Source organism: Leucopleurus acutus, assembly GCF_964270905.1.
Source record: "Leucopleurus acutus genome assembly, chromosome: 7".
In the NCBI taxonomy this organism is placed as follows: domain Eukaryota; kingdom Metazoa; phylum Chordata; class Mammalia; order Artiodactyla; family Delphinidae; genus Leucopleurus; species Leucopleurus acutus.
Window position 1 is genome coordinate 33,874,822 of NC_139150.1, and position 18,353 is coordinate 33,893,174.

The following is an 18,353-nucleotide window of genomic DNA, read 5'->3' on the forward strand; positions in this document are numbered from 1 at the left end:
ACCAAGTATGATTTATCCCAGGAATGTGGAGTTGGTTTCACATTAAATAAATCAACATAATTCATCATATTTACAAACTGAAAAAGAAAAACGCTATGTTCATTTCAATAGATGCTGAGAAAGCATTTGACCAAATATAATATCCATTCCTGTAAAAAAAAAAACCAAACAAACTCAAAACCAGGAATAGAAGGGAACTTCCTCAATCTGATAAAGGCCATCTACAAAAAAACCAGCCAGCGTCATATTTAGTGGTGAAAGACTGAATACTTTGCAACCTAAGATCAAGAACAACACAAGGATGTCTACATGTACCATTTCTATTCAATATTGTACTGGAGGTACTAGCTAATGCAGTAAGGCAAGAAAAAGAAAGAAAAAACACATGGATTGGAAAGGGAGACATATAATTTTCCTTGTTTACAGATGACATGTCTATGTAGAAAATCCTAAAGAGTCAACAGAAAAAGCCACTCGAACTAATAATTTTAACAAAGTTATGGAATATAAGGTCAAAAAACAAAAATTAATTTTATCTCTATATATTAGCAATGAACAATTGGAAACTTAAAAATAGCATTCATGTAAAAATATGAAATAGGGATAAAATTTATCAAGATATGTTTATCAAGATAAATTTATCAAGATAAATCAAGATAAATTTATCAAGATATAGCTGTACAAGGAAGATTAAAGAACATTGCCAAGGGAAATTGAAGAAGGTCTAAGTACATGGAGAGATCTACAATGTTGTGAATTGAAGGGCATGGTGTTAGTAAGATGTCAACTCTCCTCAAATTGATTTATAGATTTAAGGAAATGGAGTAGGCAGACTCTCTGAGGCAAGGAGCACTTCAGTGGGAAAATCCTGAGGCTGGCTCTGCATCTCTACCTCCAGTATGAGCCTCAGTCCATAAGCAAGCTGCTCTTTAAGGCTTGGCCTTTGCAGATCTTAGGCAACCAGCACTCCTCAAGGGGGGAGGGAGATTCCTTGGTCACTGGACCCCTTGACCGCTCAGACAGCCATTTAGTTTCTGTGCATCTTCCAGCTCACAGGCTCTCAGAACATCTTCCAGTTGTGGCTCAGGAGCTGCAGTCATCTTGAACTTCTTCCCTGGACTTTTTGGCCTTTGAAGGAATCCCTAAATTAATCTCCAACATCCTTTTCCTAAAGTGGAAAGAAGATGCTTACCTCCAGACCCTCTCCTCCCTGTTCTCTGCCTCTGGGGTACTGCTCCTCTGTGACTAGAGTCTGTTGGGACATGACTCCACTCTCATCCCTTGGGTCATGTCCTGCCATTGTTTGACTTGGAGTGACTCTGGACTGCCTCTTTTGTCCCCCATACATTCCCACTCTGCCACAGTTTGTCCATGATGATGGGTGGGAGGAGCTAAAAAGTTTGTTCTTCTCCTCCGACTGAAGGTCTTGTGTGAACAATAACCAACATCTCAGGGCTGTCTGGCCTTCCTTGTTTACAGCTGAGGAACCGGGAGAGGACTATCCAAGATGGAGACTGAACTTTTGTCATCAGCTTCTCTCCTGACCTGCCTAAGGGTTTCTTTCAAAGAGCTAAGCAACCTCGGCTTAGCCATCCCTGAAACATGGGTGGCTGAGAGAGGAAGGTGGACTGAGGAAGGGGCCATTATTGAGTCTCTATCAGCTAAACGGTTTTATGGATTCAGGGAGCTTGAGAGGTAAGCTCTACCTTTGCTGTACCCCAAACCATATAATCTGGGCTTGTAGTGCTTGTCTAATGCCTAGATCAAGGAAGGAAAGCTTCCAAGAGGTATTCAGGCAGTGTTCCTGATTCATTGAAGGTGCTGAATTTCCAGTTTTCAAGTGGCCATAAGACTCCCCAGGAGGGGGCAGTGTATAGGTGGCAACAAGCCATGAACTACACACACCTACAGGGCTCCTGCTGGAGACATCTACCCAAGTTCTTGTCCAAATGAATCTTTAGGGTGTTTTCCAGTTGCCTCTGGTCTAGGTTTTCTGTTGAGCCCCCTGAGTGACATACCAGGTCACTTTCTGTCTCCTCAGAGTCAGACCCTAGACTCCTCCCAGGATGGCTTTCTAAATACCTGGGTTATTTGGGGGCTCTTCCTCAGGCTATGCACCAGACTCTTTGTGGGTCACCTTGCCTGTCCCTTCACATGGAAATTTCCTGATTGCCTCAACGTCATGTGGCCTAGATTCTTCCTTGCTGCTTTGGCCCCTACTACAGAGGGCTGTGAAGGTTCATGTTTGCCCTTTGGCCAAGAATTCCCTGCTAGTTTGCCCTGAGGCTCTATCTGTGCCAGGTGGGCCCAGTGTTGGACGAAGCTCTTTCAAAGGTGGTGCTCCAGCTGCCGCCAGATCTCATTGATAATAGGAAATTCTCTAGCAAGGATGGAGCCTGGTACTTAGGACAGAGAGGCCATGTTGCACTGAGGAACGTTGGGAGCTAGAGGATGAAAGGTTTCCTGAGCTCTTTGGACCGGAAAGAGTTCCAGCTGCTTCTAGAATAAGTGCCAGTTTCGGGGTTGAATTTCTTTTGGGATGAGAGACTGCACTTCATCCTGGGGTTCAGAGAAGGACACTCCACAGGCCCTATCTGGGGTAACAGAATGGGAGAGAGGTTGAAGGTGGGCCTGAGTTAGGGGCTGGGATTGGGGCAGGGTTCAAGATCAGAGGGGGCTGGGGCTGGGGCTGCAATGGGGATATTTTAGCCTGAATATGGACTGGGCCCATTAGGGAATCCACTGAATAAGGCAAAGGGAGACGCTAGTGGGGGTCAGCCACCCAAGACCAGGACAGTAGCCCCAGGGACTCACTATGCAGAGAGGGAACACCCTGGAAGAGCTGGCTCCACTTCTACAAAGAGTCCCTTCAAGTTTTGGGGTTTGGGAACTGCCGAGGACTGCAGCTGCTTTGGTTTGTCTATGATGCTCCACAAGGCTTGGGAGCCTGCGGTGTCCTGTGTGTCTGCAAGAGACTAAAGTAGCCCCAGCCCTGGTATGATTCCATCCTTCGCGGCTATTCTCCGGAACAGTAGTCGTTTACCTCTGTCCGCTTTCTCTCCCACCTAAGTGCATGCCACCAACCCATGGAAGATTCGATGGACATGGACATGAGTCCCCTGAGGTCCCAGAACTATCTTTTCGGTTGTGAACTAAAGGCCGACAAAGATTATCACTTTAAGGTGGATAATGATGAAAATGAGCACCAGTTATCTTTAAGAACCCTCAGTTTAGGGGCTGGTGCAAAGGATGAATTGCACATTGTTGGAGCAGAGGCGATGAATTATGAAGGCAGTCCAATTCAGGTAACACTGGCAACTTCAAAGATGTCTGTACAGCCAATGGTTTCCCTTGGGGGCTTTGAAATAACACCAACTGTGGTCTGATGGTTGAAGTGTGGTTCAGGGCCTGTGCATTATTAGTGGACAGCATTTAGTAGCTGTGGAGGAAGATGCAGAGTGAGAAGATGAAGAGGAGGAGGATGTGACACTCCTAAGTATACCTGGAAAGTGTTCTGCCCCTGGAAGTGGTAGCAAGTTTCCACGGAAAAAAGTAAAACTTGCTGCTGATGAAGATGATGATGATGATGCAGATGACGATGATGATGACTTTGATGATGAGGAAGCTGAAGAAAAAGCTCCAGTAATCTGTACAAGATACTCCAGCCAAAAGTGCACAAAAATGAAACCAGAATGGAAAAGACTCAAAACCATCAACACCAAGATCAAAAGGTCAAGAATCCTTCAAAAAACAGGAAAAGACTGCTAAAACACAGAAAGGACCTAGCTCTGTAGAAGACATTAAAGTAAAAATGCAAGTATAGAAAAAGGTGGTTCCCTTCCCAGAGTGGAAGCCAAGTTCATCAGTTAAGTGAGGAATTGTTTCCGGAAGGCTATTCAAGATCTCTGGCAGTGGAGGAAGTCTCTTTAAGAAAATAGTTTAGGGACTTCCCTAGTGATACAGTGGTTAAGAATCCGCCTGCCAATGCAGGGGACACGGGTTCAAGCCCTGGTCCGTGAAGATCCTACATGCCGCGGAGCACCTAAGCCCATGCGCCACAACTATTGAGCTCGTGCTCTAGAGCCCACGAGCCACAACTACTGAGCCTGCGTGCCTCGACTACTGAAGCCCACGCACCTAGAGCCCATGCTCTGCAACAAGAGAAGCCACCACAATGAGAAACCCATGCTCCGCAATGAAGAGTAGCCCACGCTCACGACAACTAGAGAAAGCCCGCACACAGCAACAAAGACCCAATGCAGCCAAAAATAGATGATAATAAATAGATAGATAGATAGATAGATAGATAGATAGAAAATAGTTGATACCTGGCTGTCCTTTTTATAATGAAGAGTGAGAACTTTCCCTACCATGTCTGATAAATATTGTCCAGGTTCCATTGCCAAGAATGTGTTGTCCAAAATGCATGTTTAGTTTTTAAAGGTGGAACTCCACCCTTTGCTTGGTTTTAAGTATGTCTAGAATGTTATGATAGGACATAGTAGTAGTGGTGGTCAGACAAATGAAAATGGTGGGGAGATAAAAATATACATGTGCAATAAACTCAGTATTTTAATAAAGTAAAAAAGAAGTTCTAGAAGATTTCATTGGTAGTCTGCCTCAGTTGCTTAGGAAGTGTCCCTCCTCCTTTTCTCTCTGCTCCATAATTTGGAAATGCACTCTTTTTGTGACTTGTATCTCCTGGAGCTCCTGCAGATCAGGGCTGAGGAAGAGAAGCTACGTCCTCAGTGCACCTGCTTGCCAAGTCCCCCAGAGACAGGACTCTGAGGGAGGGGAGCGCTCAGGCGGAGGAGCTGTGGAAGGCAAAAGGACACAGAGGAAGCAGCAGCTTCCCAACCTCCCCAGACATCAGAAGATCAGCTTCTACAGTCACTCTATCATGATCCTCCCAGCAGGGATCTTGCCGCAAACTGTTATCATCAAGAAGCTTGTCCAGATGGCTGCAAAAGACAGGATGTATGCTGCAGCTGGGAGCAGAATGAGGATAGGAGGGCCCAGCAGGCCTGGCAGGAGTCACGTTCCCTACATCACTGACTTCAAGATGCTTCTTTTTTTCTTCAAGGAGGGTGCTTCTTTCAACTTCCCTTCCCTATAGGATTACCCTCTCATGTCAGCCTCGGTTGCACAGGGGCCCTGCAGTCACAGAAGCCATATGCTAGGAAGAGGGGGAAGGAAAGAAGGAGAAGAGCTTCATCAATACCCATTTTTCCAACCAGTCAACAGGTCCCATGTCACGCGTGCTCCTTTCTGGCAAACTCTCCAAGCTGGGAAAGAAGGAGACTTGGTCACATGCGGTGAAGGTAGGAGCAAAGGATCTTATAGGAGGCTGAGCAAAACTGTCCTCTGGGGGAGGCTTTTGGGAGACTAGACTTCAAAAGCCCCAAGCATTATTGTACAAGGTCAAACAGTCAGTGACAACAATAGACAGGCTCAGGGATGGAATAGCATTTTATACTTTATCCCATCTGATCCTCATAACCACAGTGTGAGGGATGAAGGTCAAATGTATCTCAAGGAGGAATCTGAACCTTAGGAAAATTAAACAATTTGTCCCGAAACAGGACCCAAAAGGTCTGCCTCCAGATATCCATTCCACCGCGTCTCACACTGCCACCTAGTGGTCAAGACCCACAGGCCCGCTCCACCATTCTTCCATTCCCAGGGATGGACCTAGCAGGGAACTGGAGAAGTGTTCTTGGTTCTGACTCCTTCCTATGACTCTCCCTGCTGAGAACTTTGTTTTCTAAGAGTGATGAGCTCTAGCAGCTGACATCCTTAGAGACTGTGGATGTGGACCTGGGTCTTACGGAAAGGAGAGATTAAGGTTAACCCTTGAGAGCTCTGGACTGAATAGGCAGAACCTTACCCACAAAATGCTCCCTCTTTGCTCCTCTTCTTCCCTGCACTGATGCTGCAAAACAAAAAAGGAATGAGGGGCTTGGCCTCAATCCTTATTCTCCTCTCTTTAGGCAGATCATAATTCACGACTAAATCTTTCTACTTTGCATTAACAGAGTTCTAATTTACTTCTCTTTTATTCATTTATAAAGTGGATAAAAATATTATTTTCTTGAAAACCTTGCAGAAAGGTCTTCTGTGTGGGATCCACAGTTGAATTTCTTCAGTTAGTAGACTGACCTCTTCTGAGGAAGGGGACAAAATCTCAGATAGGATTTGCTCCAGAAGGTGAGGTTCTGCTCCCTGAGGACAGCACTGGGGCTCCAGCATCTGATTAGAAGCTTTCAGAAGCTCAGCATTGCTATTCAGATCAGCCCTAACACAGAGGAAAGGCTTGGCCAAGACACCTGGATGGGGGGTGGGGCTGGGGAATGACTGATGAACCAGTGTTGAGGACTCCATTCTTCGTCAGTTTTTCTGAACTCTCTTAATAATCCAATCCATGGCTCCTGAATTGCGTGATTGGGTTTCTTTTTTCCCAGATCTCGCTACAACACCAAACAGATGGTCTGTGGGTATTGGATAAAGTTCCTAGACGCTATACTCTAGCCCCCCCTGCCCACAAAGATGATATTCTCTTCTTTCCTCAGAGTTCCCATCTCAGTTGTCTCTCTGGGCCAACATAACTTAATTTAGAAAACTGGGAAGAGGGGCAGGAAAAAAATAAAACTCAGTTACTGCTGGGGGCTCATCTTCAGTTTCTCTAGGGTGGTGGTTGGGGGGCTGGGGGGACAAAGAGTGTAGGTGAACTATAGCCTCTCAGCCTAGCAGGTCCCTCAATGCTTTCTAAATCCCTCTACCCTTCTCTGGGCCTTTTTTATTTTCTACTCCATCTTTTCATCATATCACATATATATCTTATGCTATTTCCTGTTTCTTCCGCCTAAAACCTAGATATTATCTGGGTCCTTCTTTACCCCTGGGAGATCTCAACTTGAATCTCACCAGTTCCACAGCTTTTGAAACTCTGAAGTTCTCCTATAATTTTTTGTTCATTTCCAGGGATTTACGCTGAAGTCTTTAGCTCCAACTTCTCCGCATAATCTGTTTTTGCCTTGCATCAACACAGACATACAACTCATCCCTGTCCCCTTCAACATTTCCCGAAAAATCCATTTTCATATAAAAGAATTAGTGAGCAATGCAGCCTTTTTAAAAGATAGTGTGGGAGTGACCCGAGGGAGAGAGGTCCATGGCATACACCATAGTAAACAACTTAAAAATCCTCTCTGATTAATTCCTTTTCTCTCGAAGTCCCTTTTGTGTTGCTCTGCCCCTGAGGGCTCTCAACTCACCCTAATTCACCCCTGCAGTGTCCCACCCTGCTGGTCCTGGTTCCTCTCTCCTCTCTCCCAGGCGCTTCCCCTTTCCCCAGCATTGTAATGCTTCTCCTTTATTACACAGAGCAATTCCCCTCTCCTAAAGCCCTGCCCCAACCTGCACATTCAAACCCATCCTGGTTTGAAGAGTAGGAGAGGCCTTCTCTTTAAGCTGCTCCAGCTTTTAAAGAGAGCAGTTGGAGTTGTATATGAAAATATACTTTATTAATTTTGAATCATGCCTATGGTTACTTCTTCTGTGAAGGATTTCTTGATTTTTCTATCTACTTTTTATATTTCTACCAAACTCTCTATTGAAATCTCAGTATTTTTTTTTTCATTTGAGATCAGGCATTTCACGTAACTTCTCAAATTTTCCATTTTTTTACAGCTTTACTGAGGTACAGTTGTTTAAAATGTACAATTTGATGAGTTTTAACATATAAATATACCAGTGAAACCACCACAACAATCAAGAAGTTGAGAAGATCAACCAATTTTCTATAAAACAAGTAAGTTCCAGTCAAGAAGTCCAACTGATAAGCCATAGTATATATTCCCATACTGGTGGATTCATATGAGATTGAGCAGGTGTGACCCTGCAGAGGCCAGAGGTGCAGAGATGGGAAGCACAAAGTTACACAGTGGACATTGGGACTGACGGTTAGTGGGCCCACTGCTGCTTCCACCCCTTGGTTCCCAGGCCATCTGTCCTTCCTGCTGGGGCACATGCACCTATAGGGGGTCTCTGATTTAACAAATGCACTGCATCCTGAAGAATGGCACTCTATTCTTACAGAGTGCCTAGTACATTGGTTGTGCCTTTAGAAGGGCATTTCAGCATTCTGTGAGGCTGGCCGCCTCCAGGTGCATTATGTGATATCAAGCTGTGCATCCCACGAGCATGGGCTATTCCCATACCTTGTTTACTGGTCATATGCTGTGCTTGGTGGGATTCCATGCCTATGGATTGGGCAAGTGTCATGACCATAGGGGGTCAAAAGTAATAGGATGAAGATAATGGGAATCGTCTTGAGAAAATAGAGGGTGTCAGTGTACAATAATAGGCAAGATGAGTGGTAAAGCAAAGGGAAAGAAAAAGGATTCTGTAGAGCCAGAAAGCTAATCTTGTTCTGTCATCTTGGATAGACGCTAACTACTTCCGAAGTCTGCAAATTTTGGAAAATTCCTAAGAATCCTCAGTCTGAGGTCTAATGGAATGGATGGCTTGTAGTCCAGAGAACGTGATGTATGTCTTTTCAGTTGGCAAACACGTATCCAAGGGTTAACACTTTGGAGTTTCATGCTGTGTCAGTTGTTAATAGTGGCTGATGAGACCCTTTCTGTTGAGGCTCAAGGGCAGTTTTCCTCTGTGATGCCTTTCCCAGATATCAAACCTCCATATTTCAGATCATGCAGAGGCTACGTAGGTGGGTGTTTTGGAAATTGCTAAAAACAAAGCCAAAAAAAAAAGAAGTTTCAGCTACTACCTTTCCTTCTTGTATGCCTGTTTCTTTCACAAATCTCCCCAAGGCGGCAAGTGGGGGCGAGCCATTTCTTAATCATATCTGTCTTCCTTCTTCTTCTCCAGAGATCCACAAAGGGCGGGTGCAGGTAAATATTTAGAAAAAGACGTTGAATCTCATGGCATCGTGCCCGCCTTACTAGCAGTGGGCTCGCTCTCAGCCAGCCGCTGCTCGTTCTTTCCGCGTGTCCAGCCTGGTGGATCTGTGCCGTGGCATGCACTGCCTCAGTCCTGAGAGCCTGGCCACATTCCAGGGCAGGACTCACTGCTTGATGAAGCCAGAGGAATGCCTGCAGCAGATGAGCACGTCCCCAGCCAGGGTGCGAACGGTAGTGAAATCACTGCCGCTTCCTGTGAGGGGTCAAGTGCCATGACCCCAACAGGAAGATGCTCGTGGCTACGTTAGTAGAATCAGAGTTTCCAGAATGCAGAGGCCTAGCATCTTACTCTATCCAGGGTCATCACCATTGGAGGGTCGATTTTTTCTCTTCCTTTGACTTCTAACATCGTGAGACTGCATTTGTAAGGAAAGGTTTTCTTGTAGCCTCACTCACTCAACAGTGGAATGGACCGCCATGGGGAGTTTGAATGCCCTGCCTGGGGTGCTGGATACCATCCTGGCAGAGATGTGTGGAGGTGGGGAAGAGGACTCCCAGCCCCCAAGATGCTATGAGTCTCTGGTGCCCATTGTCCCTAGGGTGCTGCCAGAGGTACGCAGTCTGATGCAGATCTTGCAATGCAGCTTTGAGGTTAGTGATGCAAGTTCATTGAGTAGAAAACGTGGCTGGTGAGATGGACCCCAGGCTGCTGCTTGGGCTCCAAGGGCCTGACTCACGCCTCACAGCCCCTGTGAGCGTTTCAGACCGAAGCGATGTTTCTCGTTCCTCTTCCTCCGCTCATCCCGTCAAGGTGGGCGGCTGGTCTTCAACCCTCCTCTCCTTGATTCCACACAACGCCCCTGGGAAACCTCAGCCACACCTGGCTTCAACCCCTGCCTCTGTGATGATAAATCCTAATGCTGTGTCTCCAGCCTTGACCTCATCCCTTAGCGAACAGACCCACGTAACCAGCAATTTATTGGACATCTTCATATTGTCTGTCCTACATCTCAAACTCGATGTGTCCCAAACTAAGATGTTTTCTCCTGCCTTCAAACCTGACAACCCTCACCGAGCCAGCCACCCCATACAGGAACCTTCCTCCACCTCCCTCTCAAGTCCACTTCTCCCTTGTGTCCACAGCCTATGTGTTCCACCCTACAGTGCCTCTTTTTATCAGCCTTTTTTATTCCAGTTCTGTTGCCACTGATTTCATTATCTCTTTCCTGGGCTTTATTGCATGGCCTCGTGGCTGGTCCCTTTGTCCCAGCTCCCTCTTTTCTAAGCACCACACTCTATGTTAGGTGGGTCTGTAAATGGACAAAACAACTTTAGAAAACTAGCACTGTCTATTCAAGTAGATATATGCATACCCTGTGACCCAACAATTCCACTTCTAGATAGGTACACAACAGATGGATAAAAGCACCCATAAAAGCACCAGAGTCATGTGCAAGAAGGTTTATAGCCCCAAACTGGAAACTAAATATTGCCCATTAATAATTGTGATACCTTCATACAATGGGATATTAACGTAAAGATAACTAACAAACTACTTTTATGTATAGCAAGATGGATGAGTCTTGAAAACATTGCTTTGAGTGAAAGAAGCCAAATGCAAGAAAATAGGGGAAAATAATTTATGGTGTTAAAATCAGGATAGTTCTTTCTCTTGTGATTGGGTAGTTCCTGAAAGGGGGCCAAAAGGGATTTCTGGAGTTTTTAGTAATGATTTCTTTCTTTAGCTGGGTGCTATTTACATAGGTGTGGTCAGTTAGTGAAAATGTTTGCACTTTTCTATATGTATGCTATCCTTCAATAAAAAGTTTACTAACACCCTCCCACCCACCTACACGCCGAAACAAAATTCCTTCCATGTTCCTCATAACCAGCAGAAACATTTCCAAACCCTGGCAGTACATTCAGTGTTCTCTGTGGTATGACCCAGGGCATCTCCTTCCCGTCTATGGCATGTGTGCCGTCTACACTAGGCCACGCCCCGTTTTCCTTGCACATCTCTGTGCCCTTGCTTTTGTAGTTCCTTCAGCCTGGAATTCCTCTCTCTATCTGTCCCTGTGCTGCAAGTGCCATCTCTGCGAGGCCTCCCTTGATTTCTCAGGCCAAACATCTCTCCTGGGCTTGCATTCCCATGGCATGCTGCTTTTCCCTCTCTCAGGGCCCTTAGCTCTCTCTGCTTACATGTGTTTCCTTGACTGGTGGTAAACCTCCGAGGTAGTAGGAACAGTGTCTCCTTCACCTTTGTAAAATTTCCTGGAGTCAGTGCTGTGCTTGCTACAGTGCTTGAGCTATCGAATATTGAATGCGTGCTCTGAGTTAAGCCTCAGAGCCTCAGTCTGCGTGCTCTGAGTTAAGCCTCGCTGCCAGAAAGCCAAGACATCCAGCTTGCCTGCAAAAATATTTTGCCAAGAGCCAAGTCCCTTTGCAAGTAAGCACATCCTGCCGTCCTTTATTGGCTGCTGACAGCCGAGCAGATGTAAATGTGTTGTGCAGCGTTGTGGGCGTGTCCAATTAGACTCGGTGAGACTGAGCAGCCCCACTAACATGAATGAGCCATGCAAATATGTGGTTAATGACCATGTCGCTCCGTGTCAATTCTTAATCCCAGATAATTAGTAGATAGATAATTGGTGGAAGAATGGGAGGTGCTGATGGATGTCCCATCACTTGGGTGAAGCTAGTGATCCTCTATGGATTAAGACCCACCCTCTGTAAGTGTTGCTGGCTCCTATTTGAAATGCTCCTTTTGAAAGGGCCTAGATCCAAGACGAGGTGTCAGGAACTCCAGAGTGGGGCATTAGCATCAGTACTAATTACCTGGGTTGCTTCCATGGAAAGTGGGTGGATGGGCCCCACAGCCACCAGCCTATGCAGGCAGCTCAGAGTCCTGTACTGCCCCTGACCTGTTGGGTAATCTTGAGTAGGTCCTTCCTCCTTTCTTGGTTCTGCCATTTGTCTAATGGCAAAGGGTGGAAGGAATGGGGTGGACATGCGGACTCGAGAACCCATTGTAGACGAGAGTCTCCCTACTCTGCTCCTTCTTGGCTATGTCAGAGGCATGGTTAGTTGGTCTGGATGTCAGGGTGCTGTGAAGGGGACGTTCTGGGGGTGAAAGCAGACATCTAAGATGTGTGCTGACAGTATCTTACTGTGTGCATGGTGACCCTGGAGTTGCATATCCTGACAGCCCTGGGTTCAACAACTTTTACATGTAACATTTAACAAACCATTAATGCTCAAGAGAATGGAACTTAAAGGAAGCTCTGCCATGGAACTGGGTGTAGAGGAAGGAGCACTCGACTAGAAGTCAGGAGGCTAGTTTTGAGGCTGTTACCGAAGGTGGTTAGATCACAATCTCTCTGAGCTTCAGTTAGTAAGAAATTTATATAGATGTGGATCTAAGACTTCTGAATCCAAGTCCAGTCATCTTTAAAAACTGTTTTTGGTGAAATATATCATCCATATAAAAGAAGGAATTGATGCACTACACATCATCATCATCATCAAATGAGCATCCTTGAAGCCACCACCCAGCCTAAGAGATCAGAGTATTGCCATAGACCCCTTAGGTTCCTCTCCCCTTTTGCTTCCTAATTCCTCCCTGCCCAGGATAATCACTAACATAATTTTGTGCTAATCATCCCCATGTATTTCTTTAGTTACAACGTGATGGTATAGAGGACTGACATTCAGCCATTTGCTCCGGTACAGTATTTCCCATTGTTTACAGCTGGTGTCTGTTTTGGTTGGCTGGGCACCCACCCTGATCAGTTGGTGCCTGGCTGAATAGTCAGCAAATATTTCTAATATCACTCCTATGTGTATAGATCCCTAAACAAGAAAGGTATTGTTTAGTTTCATCCATTTAGCACTTTCTATGACTGAAATAATAAGGCATATATTCCTCTGTGACTTTTCTTTTTTTATGTTAAATATTTTGTTTTTGAGATTCACCCATGTTGATGTTTGTAGCTGTAGTTCATTCATTTTCACTTGCAGTGAAATTTCACAAGTAGTATTGCATTGTATGAATAGACCACAATTTATTTATGCACTCTGATGTTGATAGACATTTGTGGGGTTTTTTTCAGTTATTTACAATTGATGAACACACTGTTGTGAAAATTCTTGTACATATCTTCTGGTGCACAATGGCAAGATGTGCTGCATCTATGTTTATGTCCTCTTTTTCCATAATTAATTGTATTTATTTGAGCCTTCTCTCTCAATCTCTTTCCCTTTTGATTAATCTCATCAGAAGTTTGTCTATTTTATTAAGCTTTTCAAAAATACAGATTTTACTTTGTTGATATCTCTATATTGTATTTTTATATTTTATTAATTCTTTCTCTTATCTTTATTATCTTCTCCTTTCTTTGGATTTCTTATTTTATGATTTCTAATTTCTTATGTTAGATTGCTTAGCTAATTAATTTTGAAAATGTTCTGTTTAAGGTAAATATTAAGGCTATAATTTTCCCTCTAAATAGCACTTTAGCTCTCTCCCTCAGGTTTGATATGCCATATTTTATTTATGGTTTGATCTTAAATATCTTACTATTTCTATTAAGACTTCTTCTTTGAGCTGTTTAGAATTGTTTTAAATTTTCCAAACATGTAGGGTTCTTTAGTTTTCTTTTTTTTTATCTTTAGTTATTTTTGTTGTTGTTGTTATTGTTAACTTAAGTGCATGGTCAGAGTTTACGGTCTGACATCAATCTTTTGAGGCTTGTTTTATGGGTTAGCACCTGGTCAATACTTATAGATGTTCCATGTGTGCCAACAAAAATGTTTTCTTCTATTGCTGGGTTCCCTATTCCTTGAATGACGTTAGGCTTGTTAATTGAGCTGTTCAAATATTCCCTATGCTTATTGATATTTTTGTTTGTTTGATCTATTATTATTGAGAGAGATGTGTTTACTGTGATGGTGTATTTTATTTTATTATTTATTTATTTATTATTGAAGTATAGTTGAATTACAATGCTGTGTTAATTACTGCTGTACAGCAAAGCGACTCAGTTATACATATATATATATATATATATACACATTTGTTTTAATATTCTTTTCCATTATGGGTTATCACAGGATATTGAGTATAGTTCCCTGTGCTATACAATAGGACAGTGTTGTTTTTCCATTCTATATAAACAAGTTTGCATCTGCTAATTCCAAACTCCCTATCCAACCCTCTCCCACCCCCTCCCCCTTGGCAATCACCAGTCTATTCTCTATGTCCCTGATTCTGTTTGTTTCATAGATAGTTTCATTTGTGTTATATTTTAGATTCCACATATACATGATATCATATGGTATTTGTCTTTCTCTTCCTGACTTACTTCGCTTAGTATGATAACCTCTGGTTGCATCCGTGTTGATTCAAATAGCATCATTTCATTGTTTTTTATGGCTGAGAAATGTTCCGTTGTGTGTGTGTGTGTGTGTGTGTGTGTGTGTATGTATATATATATTACGTCTTCTTCATCCATTCATCTGTCGATGGACATTTAGGTTGTTTTCATGTCGTGGCTATTGTGAATAGTGCTGCTATGAACATTGGAGTACATGTATCTTTTCAAATTATAGTTTTGTCTGGATATATACCCAGGAGTGGGATTGCTGGATCATAGGGTAATTCTATTTTTAGTTTTCTGAGGAACCGCCATACTGTTTTCCACAGTGACTGCACCAACTGACATTCCCACCAACAGTGTAGGAGGGTTCTGATGGTGTATTTTAATTCTGCCAACTTTTGTTCTATATATATATTTTTTATTGGAGTATAGTTGCTTTGCACTGCTGTGTCAGTTTCTGCTGTACAGCAAAGTGAATCAGCCATATGTATACATATATCCCCTCTTTTTTGGATTTCCTTCCCATGTAGGTCACCACAGAGCACCGAGTAGAGTTCCCTGTGCTATACAGTACGTTGTCATTAGTTATCTATTTTATACATACTAGTGTATATATGTCAATCACAATCTCCCAATTCATCCCACCCCTGCCCTTTCCCCCTTGGTATCCATATGTTTGTTCTCAACATCTGTGTCTCTATTTCTGCTTTGCAAATAAGATAATCTATACCATTTTTCTAGATTCCACATATATGCGTTAATATATGATATTTGTTTTTCTCTTTCTGACTTACTTCACTCTGTATGACAGTCTCTAGGTCCATCTACGTCTCTGCAAATGACAAAAATTCGTTCCTTTTTATGGCTGAGTAATATTCCATTGTGTATATGTACCACATCTTCTTTATCCATTCCTCTGTTGATGGATATCTAGGTTGCTTCCATGTCCTGGCTATTGTAAATAGAGCTACAATGAACATTGGGGTGCATATATCTTTTTAAATTATGGTTTTCTCTGGGTAAATGCCCAGTAGTGGAATTGCTGGGTCATATGATAGTACTATTTTTAGTTTTCTAAGGAACCTCCATACTCTTCTCCATAGTGGCTGTATCAATTTACATTCCCACCAACAGTGCAAGAGGGTTCCCTTTTCTCCACACCCTCTCCAGCATTTATTGTTTGTAGATTTTTTGATGATGGCCATTCTGACTGGTATGAGGTGATACCTCATTGTAGTTTTGATTTGCATTTCTCTAATAATTAGTGATGTTGAGCATCTTTTCATGTGCCTGTTGGCCATCTGTATGTCTTCTTTGGAGAAGTGTCTATTTATGTCTTCTGCCCATTTTTGGATTGGGTTGTTTTTTTTTTTGACATTGAGCTGCATGAGCTGTTTGTATATTTTGGAGATTAATCCCTTGTCAGTTGCTTCATTTGCAAATATTTTCTCCCATTCTGAAGGTTGTCTTTTCATCTTGTTTATGGTTTCCTTTGCTGTGCAAAAACTTTTAAGTTTCATTAGGTCCCATTTGTTTATTTTTGTTTTTATTTTCATTACTCTAGGAGGTGGGTCAAAAAAGATCTTGCTGCGATTTATGTCAAAGAGTGTTCTGCCTATGTTTTCCTCTAAGAGTTTTATAGTGTCTGGCCTTATATTGAGGTCTTTAATCCATTTTGAGTTTATTTTTGTGTATGGTGTTAGGGAGTGTTCTAATTTCATTCTTTTACATGTAGCTGTCCAGTTTTCCCGTCACTATTTATTGAAGAGGCTGTCTTTTCTCCATTGCATATCCTTGCCTCCTTTATCATAGATTAGTTGACCATAGGTGCGTGGGTTTATCTCTGGGCTTTCTATGCTGTTCCATTGATCTGTATTTCTGTTTTTGTCCAGTACCATACTGTCTTGATTACTGTAGCTTTGTAGTATAGTCTGAAGTCAGGGAGCCTGATTCCTCCAACTCCGTTTTTCTTTCTCAAGATTGCTTTGGCTATTTACGGTGCGTGGGCCTCTCACTGTTGTGGCCTCTCCCGTTGTGGAGCACAGGCTCCGGACGCGCAGGCCTGGTGGCCATGGCGCATGGGCCAAGCCGCTCTGCGGCATGTGGGATCTTCCCAGACCGGGGCATGAACCCTTGTCTCCTGCATCGGCAGGCGGACTCTCAACCACTGCGCCACCAGGGAAGCCCCTATTCGGTGTCTTTTGTGTTTCCATACAAATTGTAAAATTTTTTATTCTTATTCTGTGAAAAATGCCATCGATAATTTGATAGGGATTGCATTCAATCTGTGGATTGCTTTGGGTAGTATAGTCATTTTCACAGTATTGATTCCTCCAATCCAAGAACATGGTATATCTCTCCAATTCTGTGTGTCATCTTTGATTTCTGTCATCTTTGATTTCTTTTGTCAGTATCTTATAGTTTTCTGGATACAGAAAACTTTCTTTTGCCTCCGTAGGTGGGTTTATTCCTAGGTATTTTACTCTTTTTGTTGAAATGGTAAATGGGGTTGTTTCCTTAATTTCCCTTTCTGATATTTCATTGCTAGTATATAGGAATGCAAAAGATTTCTGTGTATTAATTTTGTATACTGCAACTTTACTAAATTCATTGATTAGCTCTAGTAGTTTTCTGGTGACATCTTTAGGATTTACTATGTATAGTATCATGTCATCTGCAAACAGTGACAGTTTTACTTCTTCTTTTCCAAATTGGATTCCTTGCTCTGTATATTTTAAAGCTAAGTTGTTAGGTGCAGACAAGTTTAGAATGTTATTATGTTCTTGGTGAACTGAAAGTGTTATTATTATAAAGTGACCCACATTATCTCTAGTGAGGTTTAGTTTGTTTGTTTTGGGCCATAAAAGATTTTGTCTGATATTATCACAGCTACAGAGGGTTTATTTTATTAACCTGATTTTTTTTTTTTTGTCTCTCACTGTGGCTTATGGGATCTTAGTTCCCCAACCAGGGATTGAACCTGGGGCCACAGCAGTGAAAGCGTGGAGTCCTAACCACTGGACCACCAGGGAACTCCCTAACCTGATTTATTTTTATGTCAAAACTTAATACTTTAAAATAATTGTAGATTCACTTTTAAGAAATACAGAATTCCCTGGTTGGAGAACTAAGATCCCACAGGGCATGAGGCACAGCCAAAAAAAAAAAAAAAAAAAAGACAAAGAAATAAGAGAGATCCTATGTACCCTTTACTCAATTTCCCCCAATAGTAACATCTTATAAAACAATAGTATAATAACACAACTAGGATAGCAACGTTCATATACTCAAGATACACAACATGCCAATCACCACAAGGATCTCTCCTGTTTCCTTATTTATTTATTTATTTTTGCGGTACGCGGGCCTCTCACTGCTGTGGCCTCTCCCATTGCAGAGCACAGGCTCCGGACGCGCAGGCCCAGTGGCCATGGCTCACGGGCCCAGCCGCTCTGCGGCATGTGGGATCCTCCCAGACCGGGGCACAAACCCTTGTCCCCTGCATCGGCAGGCGGACTCTCAACCACTGTGCCACCAGGGAAGCCCTCCTGTTTCCTTTCATATTCACACCCACTTCACTCCCAACTGCACCCTCTCCTTAACCCTTGGCAATCTCTGAGCTGTTGTTCTCCATTACTATATTTTTTTCATTTCAATAATGTTATATAAATGCAATCGTACAACATGTTACCTATTGGAATTGGCTTTTTTCACTCAGCATAATTCTCTGGAGGTTATTCCAAGTTGTTGTGTGTATTGGTAGTTTATTCCTTTTTATTACTAAGTATTATTCCATGATACAGGTGTACCAAAGTTTAACTATTTACCCATTGAAAGACATCTGTTTTTTTTTCAGAAGTTTCGCTATTACGAATAAGCTGCTATAAATATTCATATACAGGTTTTAGTGTGAACATAATCTTTATTTCTCTGGGATAAATGCCCAGGAGTGCAATTGCTGAGTCACATTGTTGTTATATGTTTAGCTTTATAAGAAACCGCCAAACTGTTTTCTAGAGTGGCAGTACTATTTTACATTCCTGTCAGCATTTTATGA

General features: G+C 42.9%; 1 pseudogene across 1 annotated transcript; it reads left to right on the forward strand.

Annotated features, from left to right (window-relative positions):
- Window positions 1-3,015: 3,015 nt before the first annotated feature.
- LOC309964034 (nucleophosmin-like) lies at window positions 3,016-3,930 on the forward strand (annotated as a pseudogene). The gene is made up of 2 exons: window positions 3,016-3,642; window positions 3,722-3,930. The product of its transcript is annotated as a nucleophosmin-like (transcript).
- Window positions 3,931-18,353: the final 14,423 nt, after the last annotated feature.